Raw genomic sequence first — 11298 nt, 5'->3', positions numbered from 1 at the left:
TCGAACCTCAATTCGGGCAGCGGCTAGCTCAAACAAACAGGGCACTGTGGTAGATAGTAGAACAAGGCTAACAAAGTTTCAAAAATGTGGGTGTTTTTCTCTCTTGTGATGGGGTAATCTAGCTACCCCCTCTAGCTATCATAGCAGCTAGTGTGTCTATACATATGCCTCGCGCTGCAGTATCATCACTTTGTATGCTTCCTAAGCAGACCAACAATGTTAGTGGCAGGCAGTTCGTGCTTTAGGCCTATCTATTGCCAGAATCAGAATCAGAACATTTGTCCAGTAATGTTTAACACGTCCATTTTAGGCGGAGTTTTATGGATGGGTTGATGATATAGTAGTTGATGGTGAAAGGAAGAATCTGCATCGGAAAAGGAAAACAACTCTTTGCCCTTTTCTCTAACTGGAAAAGTGTTGTGGAGATGTGGCCATCTCGTTGGACAGAGACAAAAAGAGAGTGATAGGGGGTGTTAAAATGAGCTCTTCTGCTTGCCATCTTTTGCAACTTCTTTTTGTTCTTTGGTGGTAGGCTAATCACCTTCCTTATCATTGATCACTCCACTAGTTGCCGTCGCAACTGGCAGCGTAAAGGTTGATTATTTTACTCCAAATGCAGAAGATGAACTGGGTAAGGAACAAGGCACAGTACTCACCTCCGCGTGGCTTCGGACAGTTCTCGGAATGATCCTCTATATGACGTCCGACAGCAGTCATCGTTTTGGTTGTAGAATGATGAGATGGCCTTCAGGAATTGGAACATGATGATCACCCTGAACTTGAAGAGGCATCGGTTCGAGGGAGGAAAAGAAGGGGTGCCCAGTGCCCACTGCCCACAACAGCTGCGATGCAAAAATGATTGATTTTAGCTGCTTTGCAGAATTATACAGTAGAGAAATGATGATAAGCAGCAGCATAATCCATGTTCCATACTTTAGAGTTTGGACTAAGGGAAACGTTGACCATGAATCAACCAAGATAGAATCACTTACACCAAAAGCTTTTTGCTAAAGCAGGATCTGCAACCAAGAACCAAAAAAAATCAGTGATGTGTTACATTTATATCTACCTTCAGATTTGATCAATTCACCATCAGCTTCTAAACGAATGTGTTTTTCTTTTATGGTGCTCTAAAAAGAATGTCTTTATGAATTGAGAAAATCTAATGCACCCTTCTGCCTGATAGAATTTCAGCTACCGAAAGAGTTTCAAGACTTCCAGGTAAGAGTTCAAAGCAGAGTTTGTGGTATCTTTTTCCGAGCAAACAGAACGAGCTCTGCCTTTTCAATTAAGTATAATAGAGTGACCCAGTTTATAAAGAGAAACTGGGTCAAAAACCAATTGCACTTGATCACATCCGCACCTACAATGAGTACTTACTGTTTACACAAAATTAGCAGCTAATGGAACTTCGCGCAAACTAAGATAAGGTCCAGAACTAAAACAGTGCAGCATAACACAAAACTGATGCCTGGTATCAGATGTATGAAATGTCTCAAGATGCTAGAGAGGAAACTTGGTTCTTATTACACTCCCAAATTCAGATTTCAAAATATGGTGACAAAATATCTTTATAGGAAAACAAACGTCGAGCCAAACAACAAATCAGCGATGTTAAAATGAAAATCATTGCATATATTAGCACCTTATCCATGTAATCCTTTTGTAAACTCCTGTGCTCCTGAATGACAGGACTTGCATAGAATCCATGCAATCATGATGAGCCACTCTACAATTATCTAAAGTCCCCCCCCCTCTGGTGATACACTCATACTCTTACTACTAATATATGCATGCTCTCCAGCAAAAGTGGAAAGAGAAAAGGGATGCATGCTAACCAAATCTGTGTGGATGGCAAACTATTGTCTTTTGCTACTCTACTCTCTAGGGAAGCAAGTGTCGACAACTTTCTTACAAGTGAAATTCAGCATACTGCAGGGATTACAGCTGAAGCAAACTACAGCCAGTTCCAACTTGCAAGTAGTGCACTGACTTCTGGGGCATTGTGCTACCGTATACTTAAATCAATAATGCTCATAAATTGTGCAACAACTGAACTCTGCTGGAAACTTGAAAAGGGAATTTGCAGATGATGCACTGACTCAAGAAGTCGTAACCCAGTGCGATCTTTTGTCACGAAAAGAAAATGCGTATGCATGTCCTTTAGGGACACTGTGACAACACAGGGGCTTAGAAGTTTAGCAAGAATATGTGTACATCAGTTTATGGACTATAAACTATTTTGACAGCGGGGGGGGGGGGGGGGCATCTAAATAACCAAGAATTACATGAAAATGTGCAATTAACTTCTAAATTTTCAGGAAGGTGAGCTTAGGTGGTTTTGCATGCATGTCACTTAAAAATGCCAGGGAAGTGTACATTCAGACTGTCAATATTCCAAACTTCAGCATGGCTGCAGAGCCAGCTACACAATATAATTTATACTTATAATTTAAAAGCAAACAATCAGTGACAAATAAACGCAAACTTACGACTCTAGAAGGGAGCATGGAAACTCTTTTTTTACCGTGGAGCATGGAAACTCTTGGCCATGACCAATGAGGTTAACTTTATAAACCACCTTTCCACATGCTGCACACTGGTTTCCGTATCTCCAATGCAAACAAAAGATAAGAATGTACTGTTGGAATGCATTATCAACAAATCGCTACATTCCCCACAGACAAATAACTATAAAATAGATCCTGACAAGATTATAGCTGCATAAGCAATGTGCAACCGATTACAACATGGTATTAAGTAACTAGTAAGTGAGTTGCACAGAAGCAGCAAAATAGGAAGGTTAATCGGAATTAACTCACCGTGGTCTCTTCTTGACAATGTTCAGTCTTCAGTGTTCAGAGCTACGAACACTCAGCACACACTAGGTGTTACATATTAGCAATCAGATGCAAAGCTCTTGATATCAGTTATCTGACCATGGAAAAAAAAAACAGTATAAGCTCTAACATGATACTTCCACCAGGCACTACTTCATGATACTTCCTGAAAAGAAAAAAATGATAAATTATACTGTCTTTTTGCTATCGTAGGAGAGTTTGGGTATAAATGCATATTAACACCAACATCCATAAACACTATCAGAGCAAACAAGTGTGCTACTTGATTTCACCCGTTCAAAATGATATTTGAACTGATCTATAAAAGAAAATTAGCAGTATGCATCATACCAGTCGGTCTGCAAAATTATGCATGGCAATAAAAAGTGATTGGTGGCATACCTGTAAATAGATAATGTCCATCTAACAAACAAATGTGCATTTCAGCAAGATCAGGAAGCATTTAACTGGTCCTTTTGCTTTCCAGGTCAGCAACTATAATGAAGTAATGACGGAAGACTACTAATCAAATTGATCGAATTTGAACAGTGAGTGAACTCCACCCCAGCCAGTTAGATGTGTCAAACATTACTAAGAACTACTACCTTTGTTCCAAATTATAATCCGTTCGTTTTATAATTTGGAACAGAGTAACGTAATCACGTAAAATAATCATATCAACTTCGTAAATTTCACTATAATAATTGTGAATTCACAATTTACATTTGTATAGGTACATGTACTGTGCTCACTTGCCCCAGAAATCTGCCTAAAAGCTGCAAACTTCTGGAAAGGTCAATAGTGAGACCTTCATATGCACACCATTTTACAAAGCTAAAATCAGCCACCAACAAAAATAAATGGATAGGCTTTAAAGAACTGTCAAAGGAGTCCTGAACAGAACTAGGTTCAAGCATCAGCCTGAATTGGACGCTGAAGCAGGTTATCATCCTTATGGGCTTCTACCAACTTGTTATTGCTATGACCAAAAGATTTGTGTGACTCAGAAGAATTGTCAGGGCTCCAAGTATCTGGAACTGCGAGGAAGTACTTGCCCATGAACTTTCTAAACCTTTTCTTATAATCCTTAGGAGAAATCACAGTTGGTAAAACATTCTTTGGTACTAAAGAAGTCTTCACCCATGTCTCCAGTTGCTTGTCCCAAGTATATTGCCTCAAATAATCAATGATGCCAAACACAAGTTCGTTCTTTTCTTTGTTCACTCCCACAAGCAGAGAATAATCCATAACGTTAACTGACTGCAAGTACAATAATTTTGTTAAGACATACACTCATATGAAATATGATTACCTGAATTTGTAAGATATACATTATACATACAGTGAGAAAAGATGTGTCATTCCAGATTGCACGCTGCAAGAGATGCTTTGTTCTTCCACCAATATAGATTGGAGAAATACCCATGTCCTCAACAAAGTTTTGATCCAAGTAAACAGTGTCAGGGTCATTTGAGTTCGTGACGTATCGTGAAAAAGTAGAACCTTTAAGATCATAAATCCGAGAAATATTGTGCCCAAACATAAGATTTTCCATCACCATCAGATCCATCTTTATCTCTTTGCCATGCCTCGTTTTCTTGACCTGAAATGGGCAAGTTTTATGAAAACTCAATAAACAGGCAGAGATAAGTCAAAATGAAACTCTCGTTGTTGAAGTAAACTACCTGATAGATTCCTAATATTTTAGCAAGGCAAGTTTGGCTCCCAGTGTCTAAAGAATGGTAAGCATGCTTGAAGTAATCAGGGGCAAATTTTATGAATGACTCAAACTCTGTCTTCTTGATTTGCTTTATGACAAACCTATCATCCAGTGTCTTTGCAAATAAGGCTTTACTCTTTCCACCTTGAGCATCCCAGCTCTTACAGCGGCTTAATGAAGTAATATATGCAAGTTCAGATGGGCAGCACTTCTTTCGAAGAAGATGGAATTGATCAGCATATAAACAAGTAACTGAATATTTGCGTCTGAGAGTTACTTTTCCGTTCACACTTATTTCTGGATGTACCAAGGGCAATAAAGGCGAGGTATCATAACCCGAAAGGTCACCAGATGAATATGATGAAATAGAAGATGAAAAGCTTGCTTCAGAGTCTAAAGATCCAATAGATGACCATGGTGATGAAATAAAAGAACTTTCAGATAGAAGACTATAAGATTTCTCCATTGTTTTGGTATGCTCCCCCTGGCATCATCTGCCTCTTTCATGATTATGGTATCATGACGACGCTCCTCAGATATGGCAAGAGCGCAAGCTATTATACTAGATACCTCATGCTCCAATACACACAAAATATGACCACCAGGGCCAACCGTGAACTGAGGAGAGTCTCCTTCATGCTTTTCAAACAAGGGGGATAGATGAGATGGAGAATAATGGTTAACAAGTTCAAATTTCTCCAAACATCCAATTTGAATTTCCTTCCTGTAAGCCAGTTGAGACTCACGAAATGAACTCCAAATCCATCTTTCGCTATCATCCCAATCAGAACTTCTGGACTTGTGGAGAGTGCTTGAATGCTCCTGCTCCATGGGAATTGGATGCACCAGTACTCCATTTCCCTGGAGCTCTGTATCATTTGAAACTTCATAAGAAGTTAATTTCTGGGTTTGTGTCGTGCTGTCCACCTCTAGTTGACCAGGACCAATGGTAGATACTCCATCTTTACTAGCCCCATTGTAAGAAAGCTCGGAGTTCCCAACTTCTTGACTATCATCAAGCAAGGTTGCTGCAATCTCATCTGATTGATTATGATCAATGCCAAGTTTGTTGCTTGTGTGCTCGGTGGTCCCAGCTGCCCCATCAGCTTTCATAGTATTTTCGCGCGTCAATTTGTCAATTTGCTTGTCAGGCTCATAGCTGGCCCCATAAATCTTTTTAACGGTGTCTGTAGGATCATAGACATTAGCAGCATTTCCTTGTCTAGCAGGTTTACACTTAAAAAGATCATGGAGCCGACAATCCCATGCATAAAGTTCAAGTAGGATGTCCTGATAAGACCAATTTATATTGATAAGTTCATGCACGGATGAAGATGATCTCCCATTTTGATTGATTGTCTTTACTAGTGAATCCTGCATGACAATACAGACAACAACCAGTAAATTATTTAAAAAATAACAAACCCATTGACATTACAAATTCCTAGGCTAACAGAAATGAAGACATGGATGCCTACCTCAAAGTCGGCCTTGTCTTTTATTAACAACTCTTCGAGTTCAGAGAAGTCTTTAACAGGTAGAAATGTGCCACAGTTGGCTATTACCACATCATGACATCGATTCTTCAAGTGTTGTAGTAAGCTTGCTATCTCAGAGAAAAGTGTCATACCTCTAGCAAGAACCTTGAAAAATGGAACATATTACTACTATGCATGTAATGAACACAATTACAAAATGGTACTGGGAGAGAGAGAGAGAGTAAGGCATACATGTCTCCTCTCTTCTTCAAGCCAATTCTCTTTGCTGGGGTTGTCAAAGTGGAGGGTGGGTTGTGGTTTGCAGGTAGTGTAAATTTCAACTGATGAGTAACGGAACCTTGCAACTTTGGAGCCCAACCTGAAGTCAGTATGAAACAGAAATCATCATTAACATAATATACAAGAAATGGTGGCATGCACTTCAGAGGCAGCCAAAGACCGTGTCTACTTAAATTACATTCATTCCACGTAAACAAAAAATCTAGCATACCCAAAAAAGCGCAGGCAGTCCCTGTTCACCAAATGACCACATATGGATAACCTTCTGGCTGCAGAGTGGGTTGAGAAACTGAGTTCCAGGAATTTCCCAAAGGAGAGATTGCGCGCTTCAGATGATATTAGCACTCTTGGAGTCGATTTAGATATTCCTTGTTCATGTTCACATCTCAAGCATCTAGTCCACATCCAGATTTTTCCTTCGGATTCGCCAGGTAAACTATGTTGGGACATAAGTTGCTTTGTCTGAACAGTCAAATTTCCATTTTGATGAGTATAAGAGTATATGTGAGCCTCACATGAGGAACAGCTTGGTTTCTGCTACAAATGAACATTATGAGCCAAGAATCATAAGAACCAAGTTAAGTTACACTAATAACAAAAAAATGATATTCAATGTAAAAAAGAACAAAAAATATATGGACAATATTATATGTTATGAACTGCTATTACCTGACTCTGCAAAATTTCTTGCAAGTATCGCCCTAAGGAAACGTCAAAATTCCCATAGTATTTTATACGGGACAGGTGGCTCTGGTCACCTGTACCCTGCTTTGTGATGCATTGGCTAGACATCAAAATCAGTATACTATGCGAATCAAGTGCATCATCAACTTGATCTTTGTTATAAACGTTCTCTTTGCCACTGTATTCCACATCTTCTGCCACAGCGGATGATTCATCGTGTTTCTCACACATATCTTGAGTTCTTTCTTGTTTGAAGAGATCTTCTGTGTCATCCAAATTTTCACTGGGAACTGCAGACTCTTCCACCTTTGACCCAACATGAAATCCATTACTAATAATTTCTTCCCCGGATTGAACCATGCCTTCTATTTGACTATCAGTTGTCTCTTGCATTGATGTCACAGGTAAATTAATGTTCTGATGGCGTAACTTATCATTAAATTTTCTTAATGGTTCTGAGACTGGTGGTGGTAGCCTTCCTGCATGAAGGAGTGGTGTTGAGCTATACTGGATATTTGCACCTTCTGCAAGTTCATTCAAAGAACTATTGGTGATTAAAACTGGAGCATCTACATCTGAACAACTGAGAGCTTTCTTCCCATCAGCATAGATATTCGAAGTGGCGTGGTATAATCTAAGTGCTGGAGAATCATCATGTGACAGAGGGATAGCACCAGACGTAACAGCAGTATCATAACCAATTGCTGATGGCCCTATCATAGTGGCAAAGTAATTTTCTTTTGAAGCATTCCTATCATTTAAGAATACCCGCTGATCTTCAAAGAAAGATGTTTCAAGGATCAAGTGGTATGCTGCAAAGACTGTGTAATGCATGACTTGCTTGACTTTCTTCAGTTCTTCAGTATTTGCTCCCCGTAGCAATATCTGGATGAGAAAGTACCATTATCGCTCGGATCATTCAGCAATGCATGAAACACTAATATATATTTTTTCGAGAAAACGCAAAAAACCTTTGCGTTTCATTTCATTGAAAAGATAGAAGTTCAGTTACAATCCTCCTAAGTCCTAATAGGTACAAGAGAGATACATGATATGAATTAATGAACGTCCCAGGTCTGTGGCAGCAAGACTCGGAGCCCTTCAGCGCCAGCGCCAGCTCTGGCCCAGAACACCGCTTCGTCCTTGATGTGCAAGACAAGGTCCTGGACCGAGGGTCGCACGCCTTCGAAGACACAATCGTTTCTGTGCTTCCAGAGCATCCACAGGGTGAGCAGCGTGGCAGAGGCAAGGCCTTTGTGCAAGGGCTTTCGAGTGCGCTGCCTCACGACACATGAAACACTAATATAGCTATCACTTACTATCTATCTATCTATTAAGTGGATATTACTTACTAATTAGTATGCATGGAATGGATTGCAATTAATCAAAATTCACTCATTATAATAGATAGAAGTTAAAAACACATGACGCTATTACGGAGCTCAGCACAAACAAAACCCATTTTTACTTGTAAATCACCATAAGTGTACCCAGCTCCTACCAAGGTTTATATGCCCTGTTTTTTTCCTCTAAATGCCTCAAAATGTGTGTCATTTTCTTATGAGACAACCTACAAAGCCAAAAATGTGTCATGAACGAAAAAACTATCCAACAAAAAGTAGGAGACCTACCAAACAAAACCAAAGAAAGGGACTAGAAAACAAAGAAAACTAGCAACCAAAATGAAACGAAACCAAAAACACAGAACCAAGCATTTCATCTTCTATGTTTTCATGCTCTACAAAAATATAAGCGAGGGGCAGCTCCTTTCTCATGTTTTGCAAAAGTATGTCGACACCTTTGTTTTTTCCCTCTAAAGTCAAAACATAAAATCTTACAGCCTCAATCACTTAAATAAAGAACACGTATAGTATACATGCCAACTATAAGATTTAATAACTAGTCAACGTAATGGACACATCGACAATAAGCTAGAATAACTTTTGGGTATGGGTCCGGTTTTCATACAAGGGCAAGTCTTGACTAGGAAATTTTCGGAGGAATAGACATAAGTAAAACTAGCATCTATTTTCATTTTGCTTTCATAAGAAAGAAATAATCCAACATAAATCTTAGAGAAAAAAAGAAAAAATAATCTGAAATAGCTGTATAAATGCCCCATACAGGTAACGATAGTTAAGCAGACATACCGTGCAACCCAATGGTCTGGGAAAGCCTTCCAAGAACATTAATGTTTTAGATAGTCTCTTCCCACCTTCACTGGCACTGTTGTGCTCTTCAACGAATTTTTCAGTATGGAAGTAGTCACACTGCTTCAGCTTCGGGTTATCCAAAACTTCTGGAAATGATATTATGGGAGAACCCGTACAACGTGCAATTCTTTGCAACCGGCTGAGCTTCATATCAAGAATTAGTGTACAACCTTCCTTTAGTAGAAGTTCCTGTATATCTCGTGAAACAGTTTTTTCGACCATGATAACATTGGGACTGCATATATCCATTACTTTACTTATAGTCCTCTCCAGATGGTCTTTTTCCTAATTGTTAAAGGCACAAAATAGAAGGTCTCAATCTTCTGCTCAACAAAAGTGAACTGAAAATCAATGTCAGCATGTGTATATATGTAATTTCCAACCTGATCCATTGAGTTAAACGACGATAAACCAGCACCAGAAAGTCCAAGTGCTCCTTTCAGTAGTAGCAGCCTAGGATTGTGACAATTGGTAGGCATGTGCTTATGCGCAGTGTTTTTTTTGAAGACGAGTCCCTTTATCACCTCACTGCAAACAGAGTTAGAAGGTGAAGGTTTATAACGTAAGACGTAAATAGAAATTGCATCATCTTTGAAAATACATTTCAGCTAGCAGATGTTTCACCTTTGCCATCGAGTACCAGATGCTACACATTTGACCTTAATGTAAGATCCAGGGTCCATTTCATTTCCGATTTTTGCATCAGGTTTGATAAGAAGTGCAGCTTCCCACGACAAGCAGGTCACAATATCGAGCCAACTCTCACTGCTCTCTCCTTTTTCGAAGGGTATACCGGCAGAGGCCAGAAAGCGACTCACAAGTATCTTGAGCTGCCCATTCATGGCTTCCAGCATCGCGTTTTCTCGTTCGTCCGTAGGACTGGGACTGGCCTCGTGTTCCTCACCGGCGGCTGGAAAAGTTGACTGCCCCCACTTTATTCCATCACCACAATCATCATCATCGTCATCATAAGCAATGTTTCCAGTAACACTCTCAGTCTCGTCTCCCTTGTCTGCTGCTTCAGGTGGAATCCAGATGTTATCATTTTCAAGCCCTGTGGGGTCTGTATTGCTGCTTTTGCCATTGGTACTTTCAGCCCCATCGGAGTCATCACCAGACCTACTCGAGCGGTCATCAGCAGAAGCGGCAGACGGATCGCGGCTCACATCGTCATGTTTGTGCAACGAGGCGTCGGGGGAGACATTGTCGCCTGCGGACAGATTATTGCTGCTAGACTTAGCAGGGTTCCTGCTCCCGTTCTGTCGCATATGATCGGCATCATGCAGGCTGTGATGGTTAAGATTATTATCTAAAACCTCGGATGCAACTTCCCTGTCAGCACCAAAAGAAGATGACTGGTTCAGAACAGAATGTTTAAAAGCACACAAAATACCTGGTGAGATAGTTTCCCTTGCCTCAAGGGCATTTATCTACCGAACTAGGTGGTCCAAATAAAATATCTACATGCTTAGCTAGCTGACTGGACAGATGAACAAAAATATCTTCCTTCAGCATTACCCAACACGGGTCGGGTTGGTGTGGAGGAATGGACACCAAGATTCTAGGCGTGCAAGACCAGAAACATAAAATTAAAGGGACTTCCATGTTGAACAAAAGACCCTGATGAATTAAGGGCTAAGCAAATCGCGGGCGGCATGCATCCAGGACAGAATTCTCCTGTACAGTACTATATTATCTAACAAAAGGTGAAGCAATTCAGAGCAATCGAGTCCTGGGAAGCAAACACTAACCTCGTTGTAGGGAGTGGATTCATGTCCGGGCACATGGCCTGCGACGAGGGCGGGCGTCACATGCCCTTGCTCCGCCTCCCTCCTCCTCCTCCTCCCCTCTCGCTGCGGGGCCTCAGATCTCTTCCGGTTTGGCTGTCGCCTTCGCCTGACCAGTTCAGCAAAGCACGCCGTTAATTAAGAAGAAGAAAATTGCTGGGTCAATATACAAAAAACCAAAGCAACCGACAGGCAGAACAAAAACTAGACGCAATCCCAAGGCAACCAAGTCGAAACATGAAATGTATCCATGGCTCACGAGGTTGATTGGAATCG

At 40.4% G+C, this 11298-nt stretch overlaps 1 pseudogene; it reads right to left on the bottom strand.

Moving 5' to 3' along the window:
- Positions 1 to 3509: 3509 nt before the first annotated feature.
- Positions 3510 to 11055, bottom strand: LOC124692860 (annotated as a pseudogene).
- Positions 11056 to 11298: the final 243 nt, after the last annotated feature.

This window comes from Lolium rigidum, chromosome 1, assembly GCF_022539505.1.
Source record: "Lolium rigidum isolate FL_2022 chromosome 1, APGP_CSIRO_Lrig_0.1, whole genome shotgun sequence".
NCBI lineage: Eukaryota > Viridiplantae > Streptophyta > Magnoliopsida > Poales > Poaceae > Lolium > Lolium rigidum.
This window is presented reverse-complemented; position numbering and strand designations above follow the sequence as displayed.